General features: G+C 41.6%; 1 pseudogene; it reads right to left on the reverse strand.

The window, feature by feature from the left end:
• Window positions 1-5,009: 5,009 nt before the first annotated feature.
• On the reverse strand, window positions 5,010-5,918 carry LOC122450919 (annotated as a pseudogene).
• Between the last annotated feature and the right edge of the window lie 20,102 nt (window positions 5,919-26,020).

Genomic DNA, 26,020 nt, shown 5'->3' on the forward strand with positions numbered 1-26,020 from the left:
GTCATAGTACTCTTAAGTGAGAAGTGCTTTCCCTGTAGAAACAAAGGTGCGTCCTCACCTCCAAAGACAAAATGATGCCAGAAAGACTCCAAATAGGCCTTGCTAAGTTTCCCCCAGCATACTACACTCAGCTCATGCTCCTCGGCCTGTTATATTTCTCCATGAGTATCCACTCTTCATCAAATCTAGTGTGAAAATTACTCAGGTTTCACTGTTTCTTCAGATCTTGATTTTTTTATGAAGACTAATGTTTCTTAAGACTTACTTTAAGTAAATTTACATGTTTTCTCCTACTACTCTATCTTGGTCAATTGAATTTTCAAAGCGAGCCAGGGATCCCAAGAAGGTGGAGTATAAAAAAAAAAAAATTCCCCTAAATTTCTAAGAAATTACAATGAAATATGTCCTGAAGCTTTTCTTTGGTCTTTTCTTTTAAGACTCATAGATTTAGGTCTTGCATTTAGGTCTTTGATCCATCTTCAGTTAATTTTTGTGTATGGTGTAAGGTAAGGGTACAATTTATTCTTTTGCATGTGGATATCTAGTTTTCGCACAACCATTTGTTGAAAATGTCTTTTTTTCTATGGAATGGTCTTGGCTTCCTTATCAGGAATCATTTGACTATGATTGTGAGAGTTTATTTCTGGGCTCTCTATTCTATTCCATTGTTCTGTCTGCATTCATGAAAATACCACACTTTTGATTACAGTGTGAAAGCATGATAGTCACTCAGTTGTGTCTGACTCTTTGCTACCCATAGACTGTAGCCCTCCAGGCTCCTCTCTTCATGGTATTTCCCAGGCAAGAATACTGGAGTGGGTAGCCATTCCATTCTCTAGGGGATCTTCCCGACCAAGGGACTGAACCATGGTCTCCTGCATTGCAGGCACATTCTTTACTGTCTGAGCCACCATGGAAGCTTTGCAAGAAGCTTGAAATCAGAAAGTGTGATATCTTTAAGCTTGCTCTTCTTTTTCAGAATTGTTTGGCTATTCAAGCTCTCCAGGTTTACTGTTATGACACAGTTATAAAGAGGACAAAATTTGTAAAACATTTGTGAGGGTTCATCAGTTTTTTCTAAGAATCTTTCTTAATTTTTTGATACTCAAATCAATGTGAAGTCTTTGAAGTATCTGTCGTGTCATCATCCCTGTAAATTTATCTTCATTTGTTCACTGGAGTAACTCTTCTATATGAGTGCCTTTCTAAGTGTCTGAATTGTGCCTTGATATCATGAAATCCTGCATCTTTTACAAGATGTAAAATTCTTTTTTGAAATAGATTTGCTCTTATATTTTGTGGTGCTAATAGATGTATACCTGTGCTAACCAGTGTGTGCTGCCTCAGTTGTCTCAATACATTAGCAGATCTTTTGTTAAGTAGGGAGGGATCTTAAATGTAGACTAATTGTTATAAATTGTCTCTTGTGTAGTGAATATTTTTTACAGAATTAAACTTTGTGAGTTTGGGGTTTCTGATGGTAAGTACTCAAATTAAGGATAAGTTGTCATTGTTGAGGCTATGAGAATGGATATGTTCCTGAGAATAAAGTGCTTTGGGAGAGCTGGAAAGAAAACCAAAGTGCTCACGAATCCACTGACTTTTAGAGAGTTGAGGGCAAAAACATTGAGCATTCATTCCTGGGGAATGAGTTCTTAAGGAATTATGACAAGAATTTGACTAATTAAATAAAAACTGATATTAAACAAAGAGTTTCAGATTAATTTCTCAGGAAGAATGATTACTGAGGAAAGAGAAATGTGGGATGTGGTATCATTCTGTAAGAAAGAAAGAGGAAAAAAGGATGATAGATGGAAAAGAACCTTGGGTTTCAATTTCTTTTAGAATAAAATGGAGGTAAGATATGTGTCTCCCATTGAGCTCCCATTGTCACACATGTTCTTTTTTTTCTTTCATGTTCTTATTTTCATGCACAAATTTTTTGCAGAGAGACAATTAGAGACCATGGAAAGCCTCTCACTTTGAATTTATCTTGAGCACTGTCGCATCTCCGTGCTTCCTGCCCCGTGAGCTACTCCTGCAGGGCTTTCCTCACAGCTCGCATCCACCCACCCTGACGTTAGTTACTAACAGCTGAGAGTATTTCCCCTCGGAACTACCTGCAATTTAATGAGGGATTCTAGACATTTAGTAGAACCATATACAAAACAAAAGTTATAAATATATATGGAGGCGTTTCAAGCACATGTATAAAGTCATATTGTTTTATTCATTCTCTACTCATTTCTACTGAGGGTGTTTATTGAGTTTTGTGCTCACAGTATTAGACTGAGAACACAAAAATAAATCAGTCCTTAAGAAGTTTGCTACCTAAGTTCTCAACCAGGAGGCATAATAGTACTCTCCCCATGTTTGAACATATCTGGGGGCAGTTTGGTTTGTTCCAATGACTTGGGGGACATTACTGGTATTTAGTGGGCAGAAACACTCTGGAAAGATTTGCATAAAGAAGAATTATCCAGCCCTAAACAGTGGTGTCTCCATTGATAAACAAATGCTAGAAAAAGAATAATACTAGTAGCAGTGATTTATTATATACCATACTGTCTTAAGCACCTTACCTGCATTGTTTAACTTCAACTTGACACGTTGGACTTCCCTTATGGCTCAGCTGGTAAAGAATCCGCCTGCAATGCAGGAGACCTGGGTTCAATCCCTGGGTTGGGAAAATCCTCTGAAGAAGGGAACAGCTACCCACTCCAGTATTCTGGCCTAGAGAGTTCCATGGACTGTATAGCCCATGGGGTCACACAGAGTCGGACACGACTGAGCGACTTTCACTTTCTCACTTTCACTTGACATTTTGGAGTTAATACTACACTTTTTTGAATAGCTGAAAGGATAAACAAGTCTTTCATGGTTATGCTGCTAAGTAGATGGTAGAACCAGATTTTAAACCATGTTCTAGATTAGACCCCAGGACCTATAATTTTAATGACAATTAAATAACTTTTTATTATATTATTATATTCATAATTATAAAACTTATTTTAATAATAATTTAATAACAATTTTAATAACTGGCACATAGAGCTTCTTAAGGTAAAGGTAAAACAGAACATGGAGATCTGCATGCATGAGCATGCAGAACATGCATGAGCAAACCCAGAGGGCACAGACTATGATTCATTCATCTCTCTTCCTTATGCCTAGTGCAAGGACTGCCAAAATTCCTCTCCTCTACCTGTCATTTTTGCCTGGAAAATCCCAGGGGTGGGGGAGCCTGGTGGGCTGCTGTCTATGGGGTCGCACAGAGTTGGACACGACTGGAGTGACTTAGCAGCAGCAGCAGCAGCACCTGTCATTTTATTTAGTTCAATAGGCTTTAATTCACATAAAAAAAATTTAAAAAACACCTCACCTCAGGGTGCCTCCCCATGGGGGAAGGAGCACGCCCAGCTCCTGCAGGATATTCAGGAAAGGCATCCACACAGGGACCTGAGCACACTGCACACTGGCTGGTTCACAGGACTTATTATCCTATCCTAGACATCCTGGTTCTATTAGCCCTAGCTGCAGGGACCAAAAGTTTCCTCTGCTCCTTCTGAAATATTAGATAATGTCAGTGCAGGGGGATAATACACTCTTTCTGCATTTCTGCCCTGCAGTGCAGCAACTGTTGCTCTTGGGGATGATTGTGCTAATTCTTAGCTCATTAACGCCAAGTACTACATGCCTACACACTACTCTAACCAGAGAGAATGCAAAACAGGGCAATACATCTTTCTGGAGCATGAAGTTTAATAAGATTGAACCAAGGGAAGAACCAAGGAGTTGGCAATAACTATCCTCTCCCGCACCACATGGAAGACAGAAGTGTGGGGGATGGGGACATGCCCCAGGGGACAGTCCAGTCTCTGAAGTTTCACCCAGCAGGGGAGGAGGGGCAGCCAGGCCAGGGTGGCGCCTCTTCTGGTCGCCCAGGTCCCTTCAGAGCATCCTCTGTGCTGGCCAGGGTTTTGGACAAGAGGCTTCCTGAAGGGGTGGAGGTGCTGGGTTTGAGTCCCATCATCCAGGTGGGAACATGCTCAGGTCCCAGAGGGCTTGGCAGGTCATCCACTGGGTGTTTCTGGGCTCACTTTATTATTACCCCTCTTGCTGGGCAGCCCAAAACAAAGATGTTTAAGTATACCTCTCCAGATTCTCCCAGCCACCCCCTTCTTCTTCTGGGTGAGGCCAGGGGGAGTGACTGTGGACATATTCTGGGGCTGCCCAACACGGGTGGAGCTTCCTGCATCAGGCACATCTGGGGGGCAGTGGGTTCCTTCAGGGATTTTACTGATGTCATGGGTGTTCCAGATGTCACAGGTGCCCCTGGTGTCCCGGGTGACGGTGGCATGAGGATCGTGGGTGCCGTGGGCACCACCGGTGTCATGGGCGTCTCTGGTGTCCCTGGGGACACTGGTGCCGCAGGTATCGCGGGTGCCACGGGCATCTTCTATGTTGCAGGCCCCAGTGGTGTCCTGGGTGCTTAGGGCGTCATGGGTGAGGCTGGTGTCACAGGTGAGGCTGGTGTCACACGTGAAGCTGGTACCACTGGTATTGCAGCTCTCGCAGGTGCTGCTGGTGTCGCAGGCGTCTCTGGTGTCCCGCGTGAAGCTGGTATCACGGGTGTGGCTGCTGTCACGCCCACCGCAGGTGTCACAGGTGAGCCTGGTCCCGCATGTGTCGTGGCGGTCACCGGCGTGATCGGTGGCTTGGGCGCTGCTGTCATCACGGGTGTTGCCAGTGAAGGGGGCTGAGCTGGGGGTGACGGTCCTCGCCTCTGGGCAGGGTGAGGGAGTGGCAGGCTCTCTGGTCTTCTCCCTTGACTCCTCGTTCTCCTGCTCCATGGTCTCCCAAAGCCAGTCGGGAATAAGCATGGACACTTCAGGGCTGGCGGGAGGCGTACGTTCTTGGCTGCTGAGGTCGGAGGAAATGGCCGGCCTCACAAAGATGGTGCGGGCCCCCACCTTGGGTTTGTTCGTGTCAGTGCCACTGCTTGTAAGCTAGCCCTGGATCTGGTCCCTCCACCAGCCCAGCATCATCCCCACTGTCACCCCAGGGTGCTCTTCACAGGCTGGCGGGAGTGGTTCCTCCTGGCCCATGTTCACCCATGGATGCTGCCAAACCTCATCCAAAGTCCCTCTGTTGGCAGGGTTGAGCATTAGCATCCTCTGTATTAAGTCTGTTATTTCCCTTGATAGGCGTTTGGGCACATGGTACTGCCCTCTGAGGATGCATTCCCGCAGCTCCCAGAAATCTCGTCCCATGAAGGGGAGGGATCCAGTTACCAGGGTGTACAGGACGACGCCGAGGCTCCACACATCCACCTCTGGGCCTGTGTAAGGCAGCCCCAGGAAGAGTCCTGGGGCTGTGAACATGGGGCTGCCGCAGAAAGTGTCTAGCTTCTTTCCTGGGTGCCACTGGTTGCTAAGGCCGAAGTCTGAGATCTTGACGTTGTTGTTGGCATCGAGGAGAATGTTGCCCAGCTTCACGTCCCGGTGCACCACGCCCCGCTGGTGGCAGTGCTGCAGAGCCGAGACCAGCTGGCGGAACGCGCCTCGGGCCTCCCCCTCCGTCAGGCAGCCTTGGGTCTCCAAGTAGGTGGATAAGTCTCCCCCACTGAGGTACTCCATTACTATAAACAGAGTCTCCTCTGTATCTATAACCTACAGGAGTTTGACGATGTTCGGGTGGTTCATGATTCTCATAGTGTTAACCTCTTGAAACAGTTGCTGGAGGTTGGTGAACGTCTGATGTGTCTTCTCAATGACCTTGATGGCTACCACTCCCTTGGTCAGAACATGCCAGGCCAATTTCACTTTGGCGAATTGGCCTTCACCAATTGTGTGAAGGATCTCATAATTTTCGATACGAGCCATCTTGTTAGCGGAGATGGCTATGAAGTCCTGCATCCCTAACTACACTACCACTAAGCTATACTAATGACCTAACTATACTAACTCTACCACTAACTGTACTACCACTAAGCCCTCACTAAGAATGCTAACTGTTCTAACAATACTGCGTATGCTAACAGTACTATACAACTATTCTAATGCTAACAACTAGTAACAGTGCTAATACTAACTATGCTAGGAAACTGTTAACTATACCTACTGCACTAACTATGCCGAGAATACTAACTATACTACCTATGCTAACAAACTATTAGCTATACCAACTATGCTAACTATATCAATGATACTCTCTATACTAATACTAGCAACACTAACTAAAAAAAAATAATAATAATAAGATAAAATGAGAAAAAGAAGTAAGGGAAAAAATGGGGAAAAACAAAAAATGAGGAGGAGAAACTAAAAATGAAAGAAAAAAAGATAAGACATAAATTTAAAAAATGAGAAAAAGAGAAAGAAAAAAAGAAAAATAAAAAAGAGAAAAAGGAAAAAAAATCAACAAAATGGCAAAAACACGGAAAAAAACTCGCTAGCTGTAGGTCCAGCCGTCAGGTCACCAAAATCAGCTTCCTGGGCTCTGTGGACAAAAACCTGCACCAGCTGGGGTCTTATAAAGGGTTCTGGTGAGTTTCACGACAGTGATGCCCTGTGAGGTCAGAGCAAGAAATGGACCAGTCGTGGCTGGGATAAACCCAGTGGTTTTTCTCCCTTTTCAGCTTTAAGGCCCCTTTACACTTAGGTAAAAGGTCCCAAAGAGATTTTTCTTTAAATATATTAGAGACTGGTATTCACTTTGTTAGAAATTAAAATCTGTAGGAGGCTTCAGCAACTTTTTCATTTCTAGTTTGAAAGTTAGTAATAATTTTACAGACCTCATAATGTCTCCACTTGAAATATTCAATTCTTTTTCCTTAAACTCTGGTCGCAATGTGATGATTTAATTGACTTGATGAAACTATAGGAAAATGTTCTATTGTGTGAGACACTGGTAAAGCACATTATTAATGTTTATGAAGGTGAGAGAAGATTTGCCGGGAGGATCAAGAGCAGATTTCTCATCGGGAGCCTCAGAAGTCAGATGACATGGGTCAGTGTCTTTGAAATGTTGAAGGAAAGAAGGAAATGTTAACCTAGAATCCTATGTTTAGCAAAACTGTCATTCGAAAATTAAACAGTGATTAAGGCATTCCCAATTCAGGAGAGTTGAGAGAATTCTCAACCACCCGATCTTCCTGAGTCAGGGAGTCCTTCAGGTTGGAATGAAAGATCCTCAGCAGTGACTCTAAGCTTTATGAAGAGATCAAGATCTCTGGTAAAAGGAGGTAAATGGATGATTAGAAAAGCTAGTGCTACACTGCTGTAATTAAAATGGATAACCAGCAAGGACCTACTGTATAGCATAGGGAACTCTGCTCAATGATATGTGGCAGCCTAGATGGGAGGGTAGTTTGGGAAAGAATGGATACATGTGTATGTATGGCTGAGTTCCTTTGTTGTCCACCTGAAATTATCACATTGTTCATCAGCTATGTTGTGTCACCTAAGTCACCTAAGTGTGTCCAGCTCTTTGTGACCCCATGGATGGTAGCATGCCAGGCCTCCCTGTCCCTCACCATCTCCTGAAGTTTGCCCAAGTTGATATCCATTGTGTCAGTGATGCCATCCAGCCATCTCATCCTCTGACACCCTCTTCTCCTTCTGCCCTTAATCTTTCCCAGTTTCAGGGACCTTTCCAAAGAGTTAGCTATTTGCATCAGGTGACCAAAATACTGGAGCTTCAGCATCAGTCCCTCCAATGAGCATCCAGGGTTGATTTCCCTTAAGATTGACTGGTTTGATCTCTTGGCTGTCCACAGGACTCTCAGGAGTCTTCTCCAGCACCACAGTTTGAGGGCATTAATGTTTTGGCATTCTGCCTTCTTGACGGTCTAGCTCTCACAACCATACGTGACCACTGGGAAGACTATACAGACCTTTGTCGACGGAGTAACATCTCTGCTTTTCAACACAGTGTCTAGACAAAAAGATATGATACCGAAAGATGAGTATAAAATTAAAAGTTAAAGAAAAAGAAAAGCCAATACTATTGTAACTTTGATTTGAAGCTCCAGTTTTTGTTTTCAATTTGATTTGAGACTAATATATAATAAACATTTCTAATACTTTTTTTTAATTTGGGGGAAAAATCTGATTGGTCTCTAAAATAAATGTATGTTTCTGACCTCAAGGATAGCATTTGTAAGTCTTTGTCCTCCAATATGAAGGTAAACCAGGATGGGATCCCTTTGAATGCATCAGATAAATGACAGAAGCTACAAAATAAACTGATGTGAGGCAATAATTGCAATAAGAGCAGACTTCAAGAAATGGAACTGAGGAACACTAGCAATAGGTGCAGTAAGGTCTCAGAACCCGTATTCCAGATACCACCTTGAATAATATAGTAAAAAGTATCCAGTAAAATTTTTTTATGAAATGTGTAGACCCTGTATTAGTAATAGTCTGTGTGCATATGTGCTAAGTCACTTCAGTCATGTCCAACTCTTTGTAACCCTATAGACTATATAGGCCGCCAGGTTCCTCTGTCCTTGGGATTCTCCAGGCAAGAATACTGGAGTAGCTTGCCACGCCCGGCTCCAGGGGATCTTCCCAGCCCAAGAATTGAACCAGCATCTCTTGTGTCTCCTGCCTTGGCAGGTGGGTTCTTTACCACTAGCGCCACCTAGCAAGCCCTAATAATCTGCAGGGTACCATAACAGAAAAGCACACACTATGTGCCTTAAACGGCAGAAATTTATATTTTTTCACAGTTCTAGAGACTTAAGTCCAAAATCAAGGTGTTGTCAGGGTTGGTTTCGATCAGACTTCTCTTACTGACTTGTACACAGCCGCCTTCTAGTATTGTTGTTGTTGTTAAGTCACTAAGTGGTGTCCGATTCTTCTGCAACCCCATGGACAGGACTGTAGCCCACCAGGCTCCTCTGTCTACATCCTCACATAACCTCTTCTCTGTGTACACACAAAAAGAGAGTGTTCTGATGTCTCTTCCTCTTCTTATAAGGACACTGCCTATTGGATTAAGGCCCCACCCTTTGGCCTCATTTAACCACTAACCTCCTTATAAAGCCTATCTCCAAATAGAATCACACTGGTGCTTAGGGCTTCAGTATTTACATTTTGAGGGAAAATGGTTTGGTCTATAGCATTCTGCCTTTTGTTTCCCCCAATTCATGTCCATCCTCATGTGCTATTAAAATACACTAATCTCAATATCCCTAGATGTCTTAAACCATTCCAACATTGATTCCAAGTCTAAAGTCTCATTAAAATGTCACTTGATCAGGTATGGGTGAGAAGTGATGCATAAAATTAACCCTCACAGGACCCGTAAAGAAAATATAACACTTTCTTGAAACATAAATAACAGAAAAGTTGAACAAGTAAAGGTACTCTCAGTGCTGTAATGGAGCCTATTCCATTAAATGAACTGAAACAGGTATTTCCAATTCAGAGTGCTGTAGAATTTTTTTTTTCAGAATGTAAGATAATTTTGACATTTATATGGGAGAATGAGTAAGGACAAGAGATTTTGAGAAAAGCAAATTATTGGAAGTATAGAAAGCCTTCCCTTATCTGATGTTAGAGGGTCCTGCAAAGCTGTTGTAAGTAAAATAGAGCAGCATCAGTGGGTTCTGAGTAGACATGAGTAGACTCAAAATAGACATGAGTCATGGAGTATAATTAGAATACAGAAACAGACCCATGTTAAATGAGTTTAAAGTTCAAAAGCAGTTTATCATAGAGGGAAGAGTTTTAAAAAATGAAAAGTATAAAACCATAGGAAAGTTTTAAGGACATTAAAGAAGACCTACTAAATAAATGAAAATACATCACATATTGATGGATCACAAAACTTAGTTTTATTCACATGACAGCAAATTGATCTGCAGACGCAACACAATGCCTATCAAAACCCTAACTTCTATGCAGAAATTGACAAGCTGAACCTAACGTTCATACAGAAATATAAAGGACCCAGGATAGCCAGAACAATCTAAAAAAAGAACAAAGTTGGAGGGCTCAGACTTCTCAATTTCAGAACTTAATGCAAAACTGTAATAATCAAGATGGTATGGTACTAACATGGGCTTCCCTGGTAGTTTAGTGCTAAAGAACCTGCCTCCCAATGTAGGAGATGTAGATTTGATCCCTGGGTCAGGAAGATCCCTGGAGAAGGAAATGGCAACCCACTGCAGTATTCTTGCCTGGGAAATTTCATGGACAAATGAGCCTGTTAGGCTATAGTCCATGGGATCTCAGAGTCAGACACAATTTAGTGACTAAACAACAAAAATAAGACCATTTCCACTTATGGAAACTTGAAAAATAGCACAAAATTCCCATGTACCTTCAACCAGCTTCTACTAATGTGGGTATCTTACACATAACAGTGCTTAAAATCAGGAAATTCATATTGATGTACTAGTTATTATAGACCATATTTCAGTTTTACCAGTTATTCCACTGGACTGGATCAATCTTTTTTCCAGTCCAGGATCCAGTCTAGACTCCTTCTTAAACTTGGTTATCTGTCTTTTTAGTCTCTCTGTGAAATCCTTGGTCTTTCATTCTTTTTTTTTTTTTTTCTTTTCTCCCTTCCTTCCTTCCCTCTTCTGTCCTTCCTTTTACCTTTCTTTCTTTCCTTCTTTCCAATGACTGACATTTTTGAGGAGTACTACCTAGTAGTTTTGGGCTTCTCTGATGGCTCAGTGGTAAAGAATCCACCTGCCAATGCATGAGATGTGGGTTTGATCCCTGGGTTGGGAAGATCCCCTGGAGAGGGACATGGCAACCCACTCTAGTATTCTTGCCTGGGAAAGCCATGGACAGAGGAGCCTGATGGGCTACAGTCCATGGGGTTGCAAAGAGTTGGACATGACTTAGCAACTAAACAACAACAACCTAGTAGTTATCTTATCAAATATCCCTCAGCCTGGATTTGTCTGATTAGGAGGGATAGAGCATTTTTGGCAAGATCACTACTGAAGTGAGGTTATGACCTTTATCCTCCCCTGTTCATCGCTCCAGAAGTTGCATGCGTGCAGTTTGTGCCACTAATGATATCGATTTGGTTATGGTTATGATATCACTTGGTTAAGATGCTGAATGATAGAATTATACACTGTAAATGTGTTTTCACATTTGTCATGAATAAATACCTTGTGGGGAGATACTTTGAGACTATTCAAATGTCCTGTTTCTCATATCACTTTCGCCCATTAACTTTAGCATCCTTCAATGATTACTTCTCTGCAACAATGTTCACTGTGGTGTTTACTAATGGTCATTTTTAATTTTCATCATTCCTTATAAAATTATTAATTGAATTCTGCTGTAAGGAAGAGCAAGTCCTTCATCTCCACTTACTTATTATTCATTTATTTTTTGTATTAGTATGGATTCATGGATATTTATTTTAGCCTATGGGTTATAGTCTGTTACTAATTTTATTTATTTTTTGCTCAAACTGTCCCAGATTTAGTCAGTGGGAGCTTATTCAATTTAATCCATGTGTCTTTCTCAACATGTTCACATCATTTATTGAATATTTCCTTCTTAATTTTTGGTGCCATAAATATTTCAGGCTCATCTTATACATGTAATTTTTAATGCTCCTGTCCTCCAATTTCCTACATCCTCAAGGATCTCTATTTCCTTTTATCAAATATACTTAGAAACTGAAAGATGTCCACTAGATATCCTATGTTTTTGCTGCTGAGATGTTTTTGCTTCTAAGATTTCTCTGGAAAGATAACTTTAAAAAGTATGTATTTACTTATTAATGTAAAATATGCATATATATTTATTTCTGTATCTATCTATGCACACACACATGTTAAAACTATGAGTTCATACTAATAGTTTTAATCCCAGTCCCACATCACTAGATTTATTGTCAGTTTCTTCCTTTCCTTATTTATAACTCCTTTCTTCAACCGGGAGAAACTTGGCCCTCATTTTTCACCTCATATTCACTTACTATAATCCAAGTATACATGTGAAATAATTTCTGAATTTCTAACTCATACCCTTGCATCAAATACAAATTTACTAATGTTAAAGAAAAAATATATTCAATGATGTGTGTTAAAGATTGTAAGGCAGACTTTGTTCAGGACCATCACAGCAGGTGGAGGGGCCACTGTGGTGGGATTTTACAGCAGAGTCATGAGATTGGGCTCAGCTCTGCGTACGACCTGGGCCAATGGGAACTTGTAGCCAAAGAGTAAGGCGGTGGGTGAGCAAACATTAGGGGGAGAGGGCGTCTGACTAAAGTGACCTAACAGGATTCTTGCTATAATATACTCTACAGAAAACAGTTTAAACAGCTCTTTTTCACTTAAAAATCAGATCATTAAAGTTAGTCCATACCAATTCAGGGAAATTGTCTCCCCCCCACACCCCTTTTTTAATGGCCACCTAGCATCCAGTGTATGGATGGACTATAGTTTATTCAATAACTTTTCAATTTATGGACACTTAGGTTGTTTCCAGTATTTTGTATATGCAAGCAATGCTACAACAAAAAATGTTCATATTTATTTTCATATTTTTGGAGGTGTAGATGTTGGATAAATTACTAGAAGTGAAATTGCTGAGTCAGAACGTTGGTGAATATGAAATTTTGTTAAGTATCTCCAAATTCCCTTCCAGATGGAGCACACCAATTTTCATTTCCACTAGCAATGTTTGAAAGAAACTGTCTCCTTTGGGAATTTATTTAATGGTCAGAGACTGGGCCACATAAACTTCTGGGATACAGACATTTTAAAATTCAATTTAATATTGTTGAAATATTTTCTTGCTTTGTTCCCCTGTATGTGTAAGCCAACAGTTTATTAACTGTGACTTTGGGCAAGGTACTTAAAAAATAAAACTTGGCTTTATTGTCTAAAAATATGTAAAGTAATATAACTTGTTTTTAAAAACTTTTTTTAAGATAGCAAATGAGATTATGTATGTCGGGAGTGTAATATATCCCAAATGAAAATTTGGGATGAGTGAAGTGCTTCATAAATACATAGTGAAATAAAGTATTTAGTTTTGTCCTGGCATCTTTGCAGAGCACAAATGCCTGAATAAAGTGACTCTTCTTCATGGTAGTTCTCTTATGTTTGTGTTCAGAGATATTAGGACCCATCCTTTCCTTTAATTTTTGGGACCCCAATTTTAGCACAGCATCATATTCAAATATTTACTCAAGAATGTGGTACACCTTAATTTAGCTATTTGTCCAAAATATCTACCAAATCCACTATCTCTTCTCTGTCTCTGAAGACACTGCCCTAATCGAGGGCCTCACCTGTGACCTAGTCTCACCAGTTCTCCTGCCTCTGTGCTCACTTCTGCAACTCCTCTGCACGGCTCCTGGAGGATTCCACTGTGACCTGTTTTGTGTAATTTTCATGGTTAAAAACCTTCCTTTGACTCCACATGACTTAGGGATTTAAAAGTCCTTAAGTATATTTGCCTTTTCCTAAAAGAAGCAATGGAAACAGTGACAGACTTTATTTTTTGGGGTTCCAAAATCACTGCAGATGGTGACTGCAGCCATGAAATAAAAAAACGCTTGCTCCTTGGAAGAAAAGTTATGACAAACCTAGATAGCATATTAAAAAGCAGAGACATTATTTTACCAACAAGGGTCCATCTAGGCAAAGCTATGGTTTTTCCAGTAGTCACATATGGATGTGAGAGTTGGACTATAAAGAAAGCTGAGTGCCGAGGAATAGATGCTTTAGAACTGTGGTGTTGGAGAAGACTCTTGAGAGTCCCTTGGACTGCAAGGAGATCCAACCAATCCATCCTAAAGGATATCAGTCCTGAATATTCATTGGGCAGACTGATGCTGAAGCTGAAGCTCCATTACTTTGGCCACCTGATGCAAAAAACTGACTCGTTTGAAAAGACCCTGATGCTGAGCAAGATTGAAGGCGGGAAGAGAAGGGGACGACAGAGGATGAGATGGTTGGATGGCATCACCGGCTCAATGGACGTGAGTTTGAGTAAACTCTAGGAGTTGGTGATGGACAGGGAGGCCTGGCATGCTGCAGTCCGTGGGGTTGCTAGTGTCAGACACGACTGAGTGACAGAACTGTACTGAACATATTCCTTGGGCTTTCCCACCTGTAAGCTTTCTGGCATGTTTTTCCATTGGCCTAGAACTCCATGCCTGATCTTTCAGCCTGGTGAAATCCTTGTGAAATTTTAGCTTTGAGAAGGCATCCCCAACTCTGCTTGCTGATGCCAATGGCACTTTGAATCTTCACCCTAGCTCTTAAGAGCTGTATTAAACTGAGCCATCTTTTCTGCTCTGGCCCCCTGCCTAGACCTGAAGTACAAAATCTAGGTTTTGATTATCCTTGTTTCATCTACAGGTCATATTCCTTAATCTTTCTTGTTCTCTATCAGTCTCTTGAGCCAGACTTCCAGGCACTTGAGAGCAACAGTGATGGTTTAATCATCTTACCATCTGTAAGATCTCGCACAGAACCTGGTCCAGAGTGAGGGATTGATGCATGCTGCTGAGTGTGTTTGCTATGGGCCATGGGGTCAGGGAAGAGAAACTCCAATTTTCAAAAGCAGACGAAGTCTGTTCTCCACACTGATGGGACAGGCATAACTCGCTCCCACCTGTTTTCTTTCTTTCCTGCTATGGGAGGCCAAGGCTCCCAAGACCAGGCTGTTTGTACTGAAAAGTGCTGTGTTCTTTTCTGTGTTGCCTTAATGAGCACTCATCCGTGCCTCTTTAACATGAAGTGTTGAAGTTATTTTAATCTTGTTAGTCTTATTTTTTTTTGGGTAGTCAGCCGAACACCAATCCATGTGTCTTACACCAGTGGTTCTCATTTTTTTTTCTTCTCCCAGCGCCTTATCCTACAGTGAATTTGAGGTTTTGTCAGACTAGAGCCTGGAGGAATGTGAAAAGGGGTCAGAAGTCTTTAGAGATCACCAGCACAGCCCTCTCTCTTCCTCCTAGCCAAGCGAACTCACTGTTAGAAGTGAGATAATCGGAACTGCATTAGAGGAAGCCTACCACTTCACAATACACAGGAATATGGTTTTATATTAAAGACCAATTTAGACATCATCAAAGTGCATGTATTAGGATTGCAAGGATAAGTGCTTTGGAAAATATGTTATCTAAAGAAGGTGATATTAATCTTCCTTATCAAAGAGAGGACTTGTGGCAACGTGGTCATCTTGGGGATGGTGAGTGGCTTCAGGAGATGCTTGAGCTCAGGTCTTGTTGCTTAGAGTTTGAAAAATACAAAAGTTGTTAATGCCACTACTGTTCAAATTTAGCAGATTTAACTTTTCCTTGTTTGTTTCAGATTACTCCCTTTAAAGATAGAACGAGAGAGAGAGACAGCCCAAGAGTCACCTTCTTGTCCTTAATTTATCACCCTTTAACCAACCATTGGGCTTCCCAGGTGGCACTAGTGGTAAAGAACCCACCTACCAATACAGGAGACATAAGAGACACAAGTTCGATCCCTGGATTGGGGAGATCCCCTGGAGTAGGAAATGGCAACCCACTCCAGTATTCTTGCCTGGAGAATCCCATGGACAGAGGCGCCATGGGCTCCTGATGGGCTATGGTCCATGGGGTCACAAAGAGTCAGACACAGCTGAAGCCACTTAGCTCAGCACACAACCAGCTATTAACCCATCTTTAGAAAAATGAGCGATAAAAAGGCAATGTCTCAGCAGTCTGTAGAAAACTAAAGAAGGACAAAGCAGTTAAATCTACACATATATGCAACATTTGCCTTATTTATATACACTAAGATATATAGTTTTCTTTTTTTTAAGTGAAAGTAGACAGCAGGAAATCATGCTATAATCTAAGATTCTCTTTTTAGCATGAGCTTGTTTGGCCTGAGAAACCACACGAATGCTCTGAAGAGACTTGTCCTGATTTCTGGGGTATTAATCAGTGAGGAAAGGAGCCTAGACTGGGAGTCAGGCCCCGGGTCTGACTCTGCCACCGTTCTGATGGGCAAGATTGAGTCACAAATATCATCTCTTCAGTTCTCAGTTTTTTCATTAATCAAAGGGATATAGTGGATTAGAACAGTTTCTCAACCTCAGCAGGGTTGATACTTTGGGAAATTATTATGGAGGCTGTCCTGTGTGTCCTAGGGTTTTACCAGCATCCTTGGCCTCTCCCAGATAGACCATAACATCGGTCCTCCCCACCGCCTCCTCACGAGGTGTGATGACAAAAACCTCCAGACACTGTCTAATGTCCCTTGGGAGACAAAAAATGCTTCCAGTTACACCACTGGCTAGAAGCAGATTTTACATCCACTGGATATTTATTGAGAATGCCTGACAGGAAAGGCTCTGAGCTATGCACTGGGGACATGACAGCGAAGAGAGTCAATGCTCTTCTGTCTTCAGGGAGCTTCGGTCTGGTGGGGAAGGGAAGTCTCCAGGCTGTGGGGAGACACTGGAATGGGTGTTGTACTTGGGTCCTGGCAGGAGTCAGGGGTCCTCTGGACCTATTACTCTGAGGACATGTAAACCCTGGAAGGACCCGATCACTTCTCAGTACATCGTGTTATCTTGACCTGTTGGTCCCTCAGATGAGTGGGGAAAATGAGCACTTCCACTCGGGGATAGAGAGCTTCTGCAGCACAGGCTCATAAGGAGCTGGAGAAATGAAGAGTTGAGTGTAAAATGGGCCCCAGAGCAGAATAAAATAATTCTTCATGCTTACATACCATATACCTCTGGGGTGATGATTTGGGCATTTTTAAAAATTCTTTTCCTCTTGGCTACCATACCCATGAGTAAGAATGTCATCTGGGAGAGCCAGATCTGGTGCCTGGTATTATCTCTCTTAGCACTTGATTTTCTTTTACAATCCAATTTTTTGTTTTAGTAAAATCAGAATACACACAGCACCTGCAGTGCTATTAGCACTCAGTGTTTTCACACTTCTCTGAGGTGTTTATATTGTAATAGGATTACCAGGACGTTCTAAACACAGTTTCCCTTGAGAGGGTAAAAAAGGAAGAAAGTGGTTCCTTCCTTAAAAGGGGTGCATTGACAGAATGTTAACTTGCTAGGCACCACAGCCGAGAGATGAAGAGTGCAGGTTAACAGTGTGGGCTATTTGGGTTCTGGCTCAGCTGCTTTTTAGCTGTGCAGTTTCAAGAAACTTACTTCATCTCTCTGAATTTTTTTTTTCCACTAGTAAAATCAAAATACTGATAGTATTTACCTCACCAGCTCACTCTGAGAAGCAAAAATATTTTTGAACAGAAACTGACATATGAAAATCACTTATTAGGTTTTCAGAACAAATTCTGACGAGTCTGGGAATTACTGGGTCACTTGGATAAGGTCCTAGCTCACCTGAGGCATGAGCATATTTTTTGCAAAGCACTGTGTTTACAGGTTATGCTCTTTTCAGCCCCTTCACACCTTTCTCACAGAAGCACAGGCCTAGAACAAGCTTGTGTAATCTATAAAATGGGGGAAATTGAACATTATTTTGGAGAAGGGAATGGCTACCCACTCCAGTATTCGGCCTGGAGATTTCCATGGACATAGGAGCATGGTGGGCTACAGTCTCTGGGGTCACAAAGAATAGGACACAATTGTGCAACTAGCATTATTACACTATCACACTATCACATTAAACATTATTTATCCAAGATCAAGCATTTGAACCAGAAGATTTATGGAAGGTCCACTGCCAGCTCCAAAACCTCTGGTATTTTGAATCATTCTTGATTCTTACCAAGTCATTTTAAATTCTTTGGCTCTATAAAATATGAACAACTGATTTCATCCCCAGTATATTGCTAAAATATTAGGCGAGGTTTTAAGAAAAGTGCTCTAGCTTATGGGAAGAAGGAGTACTTTGTGAGTAATTTGGGATAAAAATATACCTTGAGTTATTGGCTAAACACTCTTGGACTCACTTTTCTTTCTCCCTTAAGATTTTTCTCTCCTTTTATTTGTTCCGGTGTGTTTCCCTTCCTGCACTAATTCCTCAAATCCAAGTCAATATCCTTCAGAATACAGGCTCTGGATGCTTCTTCTCTCAGAAGCAGGGCATTTAATCTCAGTGCATACTTGCCTGCAGTGTCTAGGGTGGTAGTTATCAGAGAAGCAGAACAGGGGTGTTGTAGAGCTGTCCATCACCCTTCTCCTCAACTAGTATAGACAGCCCGTGTCTGTTGTTGACTTGAGGTTTAAACATGGCAGTATATCTACAATTTCCTGAGCTTCCTTATGCATCTTATGGTTACTTGATCCTCTTTAAACCCAGGCAAGAAAAAAAAAAAAAAAACCAAAAAACCCAGGTGAGGGAACTCAGAATCCCCATGGTTGGTATGAGCAATATATTCACAAGTTGATTCTGAAAGAGAAATTTCTTCATTTCAGTTCAGTTCAGTCACTCAGTCATGTCCGACTCTGCGAGCCCATGGACTGCAGGATGCCAGGCCTCCCTGTCCATCACCAACTCCCGGGGTTTCTTCAAACTCATGTCCATCAAGTCAATGATGCCAGCCAACCTCTGTCAAAGTTATGTCTCTGCTTTTTAATATGCTGTCTAGGTTTGTCATAGCTTTTCTTCCAAGGAGCAAGTGTCTTTAATTTCATGACTGCAGACACCATCTGCAGTGATTTTGGAGCCTAAGAAAATAGTCTGCCACTGTTTCCATTGTTTCACCATATATTTGCCATGAAGTGATTTGACCAGAAGCCATGATCTTAGTTTTCTGAATGCTGTGCTTTTCAGTTCAGTTCAGTTGCTCAGTCATGTCTAACTCTTTGCGACCCCATGAACTGCAACACACAGGCCTCCCTGTCCATCACCAACTCCTGGAGCCTATTCAAACTCATGTCCATTGAGTTGGTGATGCCATCCAACCATCTCACCCTCTGTCATGCCCTTCTACTCCCGCCCCCAATCTTTCCCAGCATCAGGGTCTTTTCCAATGAGTCAGCTCTTCGGATCAGGTAGCCAAAGTATTGGAATTTCAGCTTCAACATCAGTCGTTCCAATGAACACCCAGGACTGATCTCCTTTAGGATGGACTGGTTGGATCTCCTTGCAGTCCAAGGGACTCTCAAGAGTCTTCTCCAACACCACAGTTCTAAAGCATCAATTCTTCGGTGCTCAGCTTTCTCTATAATCCAACTCTCACATCCATACATGACTACTGGAAAAACCATAGCCTTGACTAGATGGACCTTTGTTGACAAAGTAATATCTCTGCTTTTTAATATGCTGTCTAGGTTGGTCATAACTTTCCTTCCAAGGAGTCAGCATCTTTTAATTTCATGGCTGCAGTCACCATCTGCAGTGATTTTGGAGCCCCCCAAAATAAAGTCATCCACTGTTTCCCCATCTATTTGCTATGAAGTGATGGGACCGGATGCAACGATCTTAGTTTTTTGAATGTTGAGCTTTAAGCCAACTTTTTTAGTCAGCTTTTTAACTCTCCTCTTTCACTTTCATGAAGAGGCTCTTTAGTTCCTCTTCATTTTTGCCATAAGGGTGGTGTCATTTGCATATCTGGGGTTATTGATATTTCTCCCAGCAATCTTGATTCCAGCTTGTTTCATGCACGCTGGCATTTTGCATGATGTACTCTAAATTTAAGTTAAATAAGCAGGGTGAAAATATACAGCCTTGATGTACTCCTTTCCCAATTTGGAACCAATCCCTTGTTCCTTGTCTGGTTCTTGACCTGTGTACAGATTTCTCAGGAGGCAGGTAAGGTGGTCTGGTATTCCCATCTCTTGAAGAATTTTCAAGTTTGTTGTGATCCACACACGCAAAGGCTTTGGCTTAGTCAGTGAAGCAGAAGTCGATGTTTTTCTGGAACTCACTTGGTTTTTCTGTGAACCAACAGATATTGGCAATTTGATCTCTGGTTCCTCTGCCTTTTCTAAATCCAGCTTGAACATCTTGAAGTTCTTGGTTCACAGACTGTTGAAGCCTGGCTTGGAGAATTTTGAACATTACGTTGCTAGCATGTGAGATGACTACAGTTGTCGGTATTTTGAACATTCTTTGGCATTGCCTTTCTTTGGGAGTGGAATGAAAGTTGACCTTTTCCAGTCCTGTGGCCACTGCTGAGTTTTCCAAGTTTGCTGGCATATTGAATGCAGCACTTTAAAGCATCATCTTTTAGGATTTGGAATAGCTCAGCTGGAATTCCATCACCTCCACTAGCTTTGTTCATAGTGATGCTTCCTAAGGCCCACTTGACTTCGCATTCCAGGATGTCTGGCTCTAGGTGAGTGATCACACCATCGTGGTTATCTGGATCATAATATCTTTTTGTATAGTTCTTCTGTGTGTTCTTTTCACCTCTTCTTAATATTCTCTGCTTCAGTTAGGCCCATACCGTTTCTGTCCTTTATTGTGCCCATCTTTGCATGAAATGGTCCCTTGATATCTGTAATTTTCTTGAAGAGATCTCTAGTCTTTCCCATTCTATTGTTTTCCTGTATTTCTTTGCATTCATCAGTTAGGAAGGCTTTCTTATCTCTCCTTGCTATTCTTTGGACCTCTGCATTTAAATGAGCATAGCTTTCCTTTTCTCCTTTGCCTTCACTTCACTTCTTTTCTCATCTATTTGTAAGGCCTCCCCAGACAACCATTTGCCTTTTTGCATTTCTTTTTCTTGGGAATGTTCTTGATCACTGCCTCCTGTACAATGCCACTAACCTCTCCATAGTTTTTAGGCACTCTATCTATCAGGTGTAATCCCTTGAATCTATTTTTCATTTCCACTATTAATTATAAGGGATTTGCTTTAGGTCATATCTGAATGGTCTGAATATCTAAATATCTGAATATCTGAATGGTTTTCCGTACTTTCTTCAATTTTCCTGTATTCGTGTATGGATTTGAGAGTTGAACTATAAGGAAAGCTGAACTCCAAAAAATTGATGCTTTTGAACTGTCGTTTTGGAGAAGACTCTTGGACTGCAAGAAGATCAAACCAGTCAATCCTTAAGGAAACCAGTCCTAAATATTCATTGGAAGGGCTGATGCTGAAGCTGAAACTCCAATACTTTGGCCACCTGATGCAAAGAACCAATTCATTGGAAAAGACCCTGATGCTGGGTCTTTGACAGCAGGAGGAGAAGAAGATGACAGAGGATGAGATGGTTGGATGGCATCACCGACTTGATGGACATAATTTGATCGAGCTCCGGGAGTCGGAGATGGACAGGGAAGCCTGGCATGCTGCAGTCCATGGGGTCACAAAGAGTTGGACATGACTGAGTGACTGAACTGAGTCTAACTGAATTCTGAACTTTGCTATAATGAGTTCGTGATCTGAGTCACAGTACTCCTGATCTTGTTTTTGATGACTGTATAGAGCTTTTCCATCCTTGGATTCAAAGAATATAATCAATCTGATTTCAATATTGACCATCTGTTGATGTCCATGTATAGAGTTGTCTCTTGTGTTGTTGTAATAGGGTGTTTGCTATGACCAATGCATTCTCTTGGAAAAACTCTGTTAGCTTTTGCCCTGCTTAATTTTATACTCCAAGGCCAAACTTGCCTGTTACTCCGGGTATCTCTTGACTTCCTACTTTTGCATTCCAGTCCCCTGTGATGAAAAGGACATTTTTCTTTTTTTAATTTTAGCTCTAGAAGTTCTTATAGGTCATCATAGAACTGTTCAGTGTCAGCTTCTTTGGCATTAGTGGTTGGGGCATAGACTTGGATTATGTGATATTGGATGGTTTGCCTTGGAAACAAACAGAGATCACTCTGTTATTTCTGAGATTGCACCCAAGTACTGCATTTGGGATTCTTTTGTCGACTATGAGGGCTACTCCATTTCTTCTAAGGGATTCTTGCCCACAGTAGTAGATATAATGGTCATCTGAATTAAATTAACCAATTCTAGTCCTTTTAAGTTCACTGATTCCTAAAAATGTCAATGATCACTCTTGGCATCTTATGGGGAAGGAAACTAGCATTCCATGCAACCAGAAGAAGACCCATAGTCCTGTATTATTGAGTGAGACTTCCCTGAGCACAGTATGCCAGGCTATTTGCTAGGTGCTGGGGATGTGAGTGAAGCAAGTCCAAGTCTCTGTCATCATAACACTAGTCTTCTGCAGGAGACTCATTGGGTAAGAAATTACACAAGTGTTTATCAAATTACAGTGGTGTTAGGTGCTATCAGAGAAAAGTTGCACAAATAATTATTTACTCCTATTGATGTGGAGTGCTAAAGAAGATTACAGGGTGATTGGTTCATCCTGTAGTTGTACTTACCCCAAGTCCTTACACACACCCAGGTGACAAAGTTTCAATGTTGCTTCTTGGTTCAGGAATTTTTGCAAAGAAGAAACTTCAGATTATGGGTCTAGATGAAATGGGGTTTGAGATTTCAATAAGGAAAGAACCTAGGAGCAAGAGATAGAATCTTCTACCATGAGTTGATGCCTCTAGGTGATTGGCTTAGCTCCAGGAACTGGAGAAACACGGAGCATGGATGGTGACTGACATCTTGGACTCATCAGATTCACACAAGGACCCTGAGAAAATCTTTGAAGTTTGTGCAGGGGAATCCCAGTAAAAAGTATCCTCTTGACTGAGGAGCTGACATATAGCTAGGATGGGTATTCTCTCATACCTGGCTTGCAGCTTTCAGATGCACATCTAAGAGGCGGCCTAATGAAGTCAGATGCCTATTTCCAGGGAACCATACCAGGCATGTCAAGATCTGTGGGGTGACAGATGTTACGGCTCTCTCACCTGGCTGACTCATTGACTATAAGGAACAGAAAGGTCTTTGAGTTGATTCAAGTGAGTGGTTCTGACACCTGGAACTGGAATCAGCCTGAAACTTCTAAAAATAGAGAAACCCAGAGCATAGACTTACTGGGACAGAATTAGGACGATCTCAAGGGATAAGGATTGGGAATCTGTGTATTTTTATACATTTAGACTAATCCCCATGTAAAGGGAGTCCATGGGCAAGCATGAGCCAGTCAAGCATATTTGGTGAATGCCATCATTCTGTTCATTTTTTAAAATATAGTTACCATTTGTGGAATATTCCTTAGAAAATCATGATTTAAATACTCGGCCTAAGTGTATGATTCCTGGAACCAGATCAGAATACTTTTTATACTGTGCCTCTTTGGGAAATTGAATGTCTGTTCCTAATCCTAGGATGAATATTTAGTGAAGGTGCTCCCTATTTCTGTGGGAAATGTGTGTGCGTGTGTGTGTGTGTGAGTGTGTGTGTGTAAGCATGCTCACACAGTGTTTTCAGCAGTTGCTTCCAAAGAGTAGGTGGGGTGAAGCCTGTCATTTCAGATGTTGTTTGACATGGCCCAGTCTGGGGGTGTCTGAGTTCCACCTGGATTGCACAGATGAGAGGCATAGCAGCATGTAGGGTGAGCTGCTTTCTTCAATGTTTAAGGCTATTATCGTTGACCTTAAAAGGACACTATTTGACAGCATGACTATTGTAAAAGATATTCACTGATTGTATTAGCAGTTAACAAATATTTAGTTAACTCAGGCTACAGGCCAGGTACTAATTTTATTTCAGGGATTCAGAAATTATTAAGGCCTGGACCTTAGTCATATGAGGCCACCAAGGTTTTGAGTTTAGTTGGGGAAACATATTTAGGTTTAGATGTTGTTGCTCCATTGCAGTGTGGTTAGATTGGTGTACTTCATGTTCCAGCCCCATCACTTACAAAGTGTTCACTGATAGCAGAGAACACCCTGAGAGTCCAGCGGACCGAGCATTAGAGGGTCGGACACCGCTCACAAGTCCTCTCTTCCCCACGGGCGCTTTGGGGAGTTAATTCACTCTCCACTAGCAACCCAGTCTCTATGGCTCCTGTTGAGCTTCTCATTCAGCCACATATATTCTGTTTCCATAGTTATATGATCAGAGTGACTAATTCATCAAAAGTACGTTTCTAAAGCCTGAATGGAATAGTATCTATGAAATGATGCACCCTTCCTTTAAAATTGATTTGTTTTTTCTATTTTTTAAAAAAAATTAACAAAAATAATCTGGGAGGTCTTTAAAAGTCATTCAGTTTATTCCCATTTATTGCATTGTTGTGCATGTTGAATATGCTGTTTTACATAGGTGGTTTTAATTTACAATAATTCTGTGAGATCTTTATTATCTCCATTTTACAGATGGGGAATTAGAAGCGTAGACAGGTGAACTAATTTGCCAAAAAGACAAAGAGAAAATAACCAAATCAGGATTCAAATTTAAGTTTATCTGATTCTAAAGCTCACAGTTGAAAAAAGAAAACTTCTCTACACTATTTTGATTATATATACACAGATATGGACTTCCCTGGTAGCTCAGCTGGTAAAGAATCCACCTGCAATGCAGGAGAACCCAGTTCAGTTCCTGGGTCAGGAAGACTCCCTGTAGAAGGGATGGGCTACCCACTTCAGTATTCTTGGGCTTCTCTGGTGGCTCAGGCAGTAAAGAATCCACCTGCAATGCAGGAGACCTGGGTTTGATCCCTGGGTCGGAAAGATCCCCTGGAGAAGGGAAAGGCTACTCACTCCAGTATTCTTGCCTGGACAATTCCATGGACAGAGAAGACTGACAGACTATATAGTCCATGGGGTCGCAAAGAGTTAGACACAACTGACTGACTTTCACATCACTTCATACACATGTATGCATATAGTATTGGAAGCTGTCATTCATCATCTGAATTTTAGGACCACTTAGAGAATATCTTGGAGAAGGCAATGGCACCCCATTCCAGTACTCTTGCCTGGAAAATCCCATGGACGGAGGAGCCTGGTAGGCTGCAGTCCATGGGGCCACTAGGAGTTGGACACGACTGAGCGACTTCACTTTCACTTTTCACTTTCATGCATTGGAGAAGGAAATGGCAACCCACTCCAGTGTTCTTACATGGAGAATCCCAGGGACGTGGGAGCCTGGTGGGCTGCCGTCTATGGGGTTGCACAGAGTTGGACACGACTGAAGCGACTTAGCAGCAGTAGCAGCAGCAGCAGAGAATATCTTATCCTGAGTCTAAAATATAAATTCTGTCTATAAAGATTTTTGACTTCAGACACATAACAAGCATCTACTGAGCATGTGTTTGACATTGTGACAAACACTGAAAACCTAACACTGAGAATTCACATGCAGTCTAATAACACAGACAGTTACAAAAATAAAATCAAATATTTGCAATTCTGTGATTACTGCAAAAGATAAATCCTAACTTCTATTAGTCCTGGGAGGACCTGAACAGCAGTACTAACTATAAAAGCCCATGTTAGTACTTACAGAAAAAAACCCTGGACTGGGGGCCCAGATAAAATCACACATAAGGGAAAATTTAAAAAATGGTACAGCAACTACCTCCCTCCACTTCATCTTGAGCACATGTTTCATGTTGAGTGAATAAGTCACATGAACTTGAAAAGGAAGCATGGGTTTTAGAAAAATGAGTTTGTGTGCAAAGGCCTCTATTGTTTCCTGGGATCAATGCTATTGATTTTGCTCTATAGCACATAGGAGTCGAGGCTTTGAAATGTGGATGTTGACTAGCAGCAAAAAGCCAAGGATAACAGCTTGGTAATGAGAGAGAATGACTTAAAGTTTCTCTGTATACAACAGGAAGACTTTGATTTATCTCTGTTCCTCCAGCCTCAGAGTTTAAAGCAATTGTACATGTAACACTTTAAGCAGTGAGCCTCCCAGGAGTGACAAGGTTATACTTGGAATGTCAGGAGCAGTTTTTGACATTTAAGAGAGGAAAAGGAGGGTGGTAGTAAGGACAAGAAAATTGTCCTTACCTTGCCTGACTGTAATGCTCTTTGACCTCATATCAGTACTATGGCCATAATTTTGTTGCGTAACAACCACCTTACCAGGGGAACTTATTGAGCTTACCTGCCTTCTGTCAGTTAGGTGGGGGTCAGCTGGTCTAGACTGAGCTTGACTCATAGGGTATCTGGTCTCCTGTCTCAGTTGGGCTGACATGAGAGTCTGTGGTCACTTGGGAGTCATCTATTC

The sequence above is a fragment of the Cervus canadensis genome, chromosome 12 (genome assembly GCF_019320065.1).
Source record: "Cervus canadensis isolate Bull #8, Minnesota chromosome 12, ASM1932006v1, whole genome shotgun sequence".
NCBI lineage: Eukaryota > Metazoa > Chordata > Mammalia > Artiodactyla > Cervidae > Cervus > Cervus canadensis.